This window comes from Schistocerca americana, unplaced genomic scaffold (assembly GCF_021461395.2).
Source record: "Schistocerca americana isolate TAMUIC-IGC-003095 unplaced genomic scaffold, iqSchAmer2.1 HiC_scaffold_1195, whole genome shotgun sequence".
NCBI classification, from domain to species: Eukaryota; Metazoa; Arthropoda; class Insecta; order Orthoptera; family Acrididae; genus Schistocerca; species Schistocerca americana.
In genome coordinates, this window is record NW_025725259.1 from 1 (window position 1) to 7,500 (window position 7,500).

At 51.8% G+C, this 7,500-nt stretch overlaps 1 pseudogene; it reads right to left on the reverse strand.

Annotated features, from left to right (window-relative positions):
- On the reverse strand, window positions 1–1,792 carry LOC124563363 (annotated as a pseudogene; the record flags this gene model as incomplete).
- Window positions 1,793–7,500: the final 5,708 nt, after the last annotated feature.

Sequence of the window (7,500 nt, forward strand, 5' to 3'; positions counted from 1 at the left end):
TACCAGTCCGAAGACCTCACTAAATCATTCAATCGGTAGTAGCGACGGGCGGTGTGTACAAAGGGCAGGGACGTAATCAACGCGAGCTTATGACTCGCGCTTACTGGGAATTCCTCGTTCATGGGGAACAATTGCAAGCCCCAATCCCTAGCACGAAGGAGGTTCAGCGGGTTACCCCGACCTTTCGGCCTAGGAAGACACGCTGATTCCTCAGTGTAGCGCGCGTGCGGCCCAGAACATCTAAGGGCATCACAGACCTGTTATTGCTCAATCTCGTGCGGCTAGAAGCCGCCTGTCCCTCTAAGAAGAAAAGTAATCGCTGACAGCACGAAGGATGTCACGCGACTAGTTAGCAGGCTAGAGTCTCGTTCGTTATCGGAATTAACCAGACAAATCGCTCCACCAACTAAGAACGGCCATGCACCACCACCCACCCGAATCAAGAAAGAGCTATCAATCTGTCAATCCTTCCGGTGTCCGGGCCTGGTGAGGTTTCCCGTGTTGAGTCAAATTAAGCCGCAGGCTCCACTCCTGGTGGTGCCCTTCCGTCAATTCCTTTAAGTTTCAGCTTTGCAACCATACTTCCCCCGGAACCCAAAAGCTTTGGTTTCCCGGAGGCTGCCCGCCGAGTCATCGGAGGAACTGCGGCGGATCGCTGGCTGGCATCGTTTATGGTTAGAACTAGGGCGGTATCTGATCGCCTTCGAACCTCTAACTTTCGTTCTTGATTAATGAAAACATACTTGGCAAATGCTTTCGCTTCTGTTCGTCTTGCGACGATCCAAGAATTTCACCTCTAACGTCGCAATACGAATGCCCCCGCCTGTCCCTATTAATCATTACCTCGGGTTCCGAAAACCAACAAAATAGAACCGAGGTCCTATTCCATTATTCCATGCACACAGTATTCAGGCGGGCTTGCCTGCTTTAAGCACTCTAATTTGTTCAAAGTAAACGTGCCGGCCCACCGAGACACTCACTCAAGAGCACCCTGGTAGGATTGCAACGGGGTCCGCCTCGGGACGCACGAGCACGCACGAGGCGCGTCGCACGCCTTCAGCTCGCCCACCGGCAGGACGTCCCACGATACATGCCAGTTAAACACCGACGGGCGGTGAACCAACAGCGTGGGACACAAATCCAACTACGAGCTTTTTAACCGCAACAACTTTAATATACGCTATTGGAGCTGGAATTACCGCGGCTGCTGGCACCAGACTTGCCCTCCAATAGATACTCGTTAAAGGATTTAAAGTGTACTCATTCCGATTACGGGGCCTCGGATGAGTCCCGTATCGTTATTTTTCGTCACTACCTCCCCGTGCCGGGAGTGGGTAATTTGCGCGCCTGCTGCCTTCCTTGGATGTGGTAGCCGTTTCTCAGGCTCCCTCTCCGGAATCGAACCCTGATTCCCCGTTACCGTTACAACCATGGTAGGCGCAGAACCTACCATCGACAGTTGATAAGGCAGACATTTGAAAGATGCGTCGCCGGTACGAGGACCGTGCGATCAGCCCAAAGTTATTCAGAGTCACCAAGGCAAACGGACCGGACGAGCCGACCGATTGGTTTTGATCTAATAAAAGCGTCCCTTCCATCTCTGGTCGGGACTCTGTTTGCATGTATTAGCTCTAGAATTACCACAGTTATCCAAGTAACGTGGGTACGATCTAAGGAACCATAACTGATTTAATGAGCCATTCGCGGTTTCACCTTAATGCGGCTTGTACTGAGACATGCATGGCTTAATCTTTGAGACAAGCATATGACTACTGGCAGGATCAACCAGGGAGCTGCGTCAACTAGAGCTGAGCAGCCGGCCGCCCGGGAGTGTGTCCCGGGGGCCCGCGCGAACACGCAAGCGTCCGCTCAATTATTCTGCAAACAGGAGGAGGCTGAGCTCCCCTGCACCATACACCTCGAAAACCCTCTCAGGTCCCGGCGGCGCGCAGCGCCGTCCTAAGTACTTGTCGGGTTCGAGAGAGGCGCAATCGCCCGGAGTTTGGCGAGTAGACGCTTTAGGTGCGACCACCCGTGCTCCCAACTGAGCTTGCCGCTGCCGACAGAGGCCCGGGAGCGTGCTGTCGTGGCATTGCCGGCGGGAGACAACACGCGCCACCTACGGTGACCGGCAGCTCCAACGCCAGCGCCACAGAAGGACAAAAGCCCCACTTGGGTGCCGAAGCGAACTCTCCCAGCACAGCGCACGCGCCAACACGTCCGCACAGCTGCGATACAAACCACCTGCGAGAACCGCAGAGGCGACCGAGCAGCAGACGGCGTCGCGGCGCCGAGCGCCGGGCGGCGGCGCATCCTCAGCGCACACAGTCCTCAATCGGACCAGCACACTGCAGATGTCCACCGCGCTTCGCACCGGGCCCGCGAGGACCTACTTTGGCCGCACGGCGCCGCGTGCAGGGTGCGCCGGCGCGCAGCTGCGCCGCCTGCCGCCTCCGTCGGCCGGCGCGCCTGCCACTGGCCGCCCCCACCAGCCGGCTGTAGCGCGTGCGCCCACGCACCGCACGGCCAACACGCCGGGAGGCCCCCCCTCACCGGCCGGGGACGGTCCCACCCAGCCACCGCCGCGTATCGCTTCACACCCACATGCCATTCACGTTCGTGGGCATGGTGGGTATCGCTGCAACAACCGGTTGGTAGCTCAACCGATCGTCGCCATCACTGATTCACCCCTAGCGAGAACAACCGCACCACAACGGTTTACCAGTTGTTCATTTGCGTAACGTCACCAGCAAACGTAGGCGTCCATCGCCATTTGCAAATTCAACGATTGTTGCATGCCTGTGTCAGGTGTCACGACACACTGTCTGCCCACATACACGCAACAACATGTCCACGCTTAGCGAACACGTGGAAGGTGGCCCCCGTACGTATGCGATGTCCATTGCGCGAACGACTGTCAACCGGCCTCTGTCGCATGTCGCAGATGTGGAACGCAGTGCACCGTGCTATCACGGTGTGTGAGAAGAGACGACTACGTCTGACAACACGCGCCACTACATCAACAGACGGCTCATGCTGATCGCCATCCAGGGCATACCACACTGCAATCCAGCTCTTATAGGGAGACGACACGTAGCTGAGTGCACAACATTTGGACCGCATGGTTCGCCGTTGTTGGCGCAGTCGTTGTACGGTCACATGTACCACGATGTATCATTCAGTACATGAGGACCAATGTGCAGTACAGTGTGTGATTTGGACGTACAACATCAGCGGACAGTTGACACAGGCCGTACCACAGCGTAGGCTAAGTGCTTCGCCATGCGAATGCCAATGAACAACTGCAAATGCCAATGAACAACTGCAAAGGGCATTGAGCATGTACGTCCTGCTGCCATCCACATTACAGTGTATAGCTGCAAGGTGTTTAACATGAAGCGATACACTGGGGACCGGGCAGTGCGAGTAGCAAACTATATTGCGGGGGTTGCAGTTAGGCAACACTACACTAATTTAACGCGTCGTATGACAATTACAGAGCAGGTTAAGGCCCAACGTGTGTTGGGTTAAGGCCCAACGTGTGTTGGGTTAAGGCCCAACGTGTGTTGGGTTAAGGCCCAACGTGTGTTGGGTTACGGCCCAACGTGTGTTGGGTTAAGGCCCAACGTGTGTTGGGTTAGGCCCAACGTGTGTTGGGTTACGTTAAGGGGCAATGTGGGTTACGTTAAGGGGCAATGTGGGTTACGTTAAGGGGCAATGTGGGTTACGTTACGGCGCAATATAGGTTACGTTACGGCGCAATATAGGTTACGTTAAGGGGCAATGTGGGTTACGTTACGGCGCAATATAGGTTACGTTACGGCGCAATATAGGTTACGTTAAGGCGCAATATCGGTTACGTTAAGGCGCAATACAGGTTACGTTAAGGCGCAATACAGGTTACGTTAAGGCGCAATACAGGTTACGTTAAGGCGCAATACAGGTTACGTTAAGGCGCAATACAGGTTACGTTAAGGCGCAATACAGGTTACGTTAAGGCGCAATACAGGTTACGTTAAGGCGCAATACAGGTTACGTTAAGGCGCAATGCAGGTTACGTTAAGGCGCAATGCAGGTTACGTTAAGGCGCAATGCAGGTTACGTTAAGGCGCAATGCAGGTTACGTTAAGGCGCAATACAGGTTACGTTAAGGCGCAATACAGGTTACGTTAAGGCGCAATACAGGTTACGTTAAGGCGCAATACAGGTTACGTTAAGGCGCAATACAGGTTACGTTAAGGCGCAATACAGGTTACGTTTAAGGCGCAATACAGGTTACGTTAAGGCGCAATACAGGTTACGTTAAGGCGCAATACAGGTTACGTTAAGGCGCAATACAGGTTACGTTAAGGCGCAATACAGGTTACGTTAAGGCGCAATACAGGTTACGTTAAGGCGCAATACAGGTTACGTTAAGGCGCAATACAGGTTACGTTAAGGCGCAATACAGGTTACGTTAAGGCGCAATACAGGTTACGTTAAGGCGCAAATACAGGTTACGTTAAGGCGCAATACAGGTTACGTTAAGGCGCAATACAGGTTACGTTAAGGCGCAATACAGGTTACGTTAAGGCGCAATACAGGTTACGTTAAGGCGCAATACAGGTTACGTTAAGGCGCAATACAGGTTACGTTAAGGCGCAATACAGGTTACGTTAAGGCGCAATACAGGTTAGGTTAAGGCGCAATACAGGTTAGGTTAAGGCGCAATACAGGTTAGGTTAAGGTACGACATAGGTTAGGTTAAGGTACGACATAGGTTAGGTTAAGGTACGACATAGGTTAGGTTAAGGTACGACATAGGTTAGGTTAAGGTACGACATAGGTTAGGTTAAGGTACGACATAGGTTAGGTTAAGGTACGACATAGGTTAGGTTAAGGTACGACATAGGTTAGGTTAAGGTACGACATAGGTTAGGTTAAGGTACGACATAGGTTAGGTTAAGGTACGACATAGGTTAGGTTAAGGTACGACATAGGTTAGGTTAAGGTACGACATAGGTTAGGTTAAGGTACGACATAGGTTAGGTTAAGGTACGACATAGGTTAGGTTAAGGTACGACATAGGTTAGGTTAAGGTACGACATAGGTTAGGTTAAGGTACGACATAGGTTAGGTTAAGGTACGACATAGGTTAGGTTAAGGTACGACATAGGTTAGGTTAAGGTACGACATAGGTTAGGTTAAGGTACGACATAGGTTAGGTTAAGGTACGACATAGGTTAGGTTAAGGTACGACATAGGTTAGGTTAAGGTACGACATAGGTTAGGTTAAGGTACGACATAGGTTAGGTTAAGGTACGACATAGGTTAGGTTAAGGTACGACATAGGTTAGGTTAAGGTACGACATAGGTTAGGTTAAGGTACGACATAGGTTAGGTTAAGGTACGACATAGGTTAGGTTAAGGTACGACATAGGTTAGGTTAAGGTACGACATAGGTTAGGTTAAGGTACGACATAGGTTAGGTTAAGGTACGACATAGGTTAGGTTAAGGTACGACATAGGTTAGGTTAAGGTACGACATAGGTTAGGTTAAGGTACGACATAGGTTAGGTTAAGGTACGACATAGGGTAGGTTAAGGTACGACATAGGTTAGGTTAAGGTACGACATAGGTTAGGTTACGGTACGACATAGGTTAGGTTACGGTACGACATAGGTTAGGTTACGGTACGACATAGGTTAGGTTACGGTACGACATAGGTTAGGTTACGGTACGACATAGGTTAGGTTACGGTACGACATAGGTTAGGTTACGGTACGACATAGGTTAGGTTACGGTACGACATAGGTTAGGTTACGGTACGACATAGGTTAGGTTACGGTACGACATAGGTTATGGTTACGGTACGACATAGGTTAGGTTACGGTACGACATAGGTTAGGTTACGGTACGACATAGGTTAGGTTACGGTACGACATAGGTTAGGTTACGGTACGACATAGGTTAGGTTACGGTACGATATAGGTTAGGTTACGGTACGATATAGGTTAGGTTAAGGTACACATTGTTGTAAGGAAAGGTTTAATGGGGGGCGGGGCGGGGCGGCCGGTTTGTTGATTGTGATTATAGTAAGTGGATGCCTGCGGCATCATCTGATTTGCCACGTCAGGATGCACCTTTGGCTCATGACAGGCGGCGCTCTCATTCCATGCTTGTGGCAGACCTGTGTCTTTCATTCCTGCCATTGTTTGTGTGCTGTGAGAGGAGGCAGTATTGTGATGTTGGGTGCACCCCTGTGTAGGACATGTGTGGGTGTTGGTGGCTTGGCTGAGCAATGGTGGTTGTCGGGTGGGTGGGATATTCTGTTTTCTGAGTGGACCTCCAGTCTGGTTATGACAGTGTGGATTGTCTAATGTGGCGGAGAGGATGCACTGGGTGTTGTTCCATGCTGGTGCTTACATATTGTCTGTGTGCGTGTTACAGGCAGAGAGTAGTGCGTGATAAGGGTGTGTGGCTGACGTGTGGTTGTGATTGTGAGCAGAGTCTTTCAGCATGTATACGGACAGTTGTATACATTATCTGTATTCTGATGGCTCTATCTATTACTAATCAGCGCCGTGTATACGTTTAATCCGGTTCCAGTCGAAACTGTTGTATCTCTGTACATTAGTGACACGGCGAGCCCGCTATGTAGTTACTCGTCTCGGCAGCTTCCACCGGTGTATGGCAAATGATTATAAGGAATCAGTCTAGTCGTCAATACCGATGGTGTGACGTCACATGTCTGGGGTGGGGGACGCTGCGCCCTTCCGGTGGTCATGGCCTAGAAAGACTCTTCCCACGCAGGGGGGCGTGGACTGTCATTGACTCTTCCAGGTAATATACTTGCCGTACGTTCTTGCGACTGCGAGTGCAACGCTCACCGGTACCGACATGGATGGAGCGCCTCCTAGCTGACCGCTCAGCATCGGCATTCGTACAGAGAGCAACGCGGTCGCGTCTCTAGCTCGTAACTGGTACAGCCCGCAGCTCATGTATAGGGACAGCGGGAATGTCGCATATTGGAGATAACTCTTCATGAAACGCATGTTATAGGGGTGGATTGCACATTGCGACTGCGGGAAAAGTCCGCCGTTCATCCGCTGGAGTTGCGAGTTGGGCGGTTGGAGTGGGGCGCAGGTGGAGTGATTGCCGGTCCACGATTTCGTGCGGCAGAGGCGCTGGCGTTGGGGTGCTGTGGTCGACAGAGGACGCAGGCTTTGTGGGTGGGGTCGAAAGATGGGCACTGTGGGCCCATCGATGTCTTGGTCGGCTTGGCGTCTCATAGATGGCGGTATCGTCGTTGCAGGACGTCATGCCGCGGGAGACCTACAGATGGCGCTGTGTTTTGTGGTGCGCTCGACATGGCGGACGTAGTGTTGTCAGATTCGCATAGATGGAGGTATTGCATGTGGTTTCGCCGTATTTTCATAGATGGCGATACCGTTTTGCCGGCATGGTTGGCGTAGTTCCGTCGGATCCCTGTAGATGGAGGTGCCGTTTCTGGGCTGGATG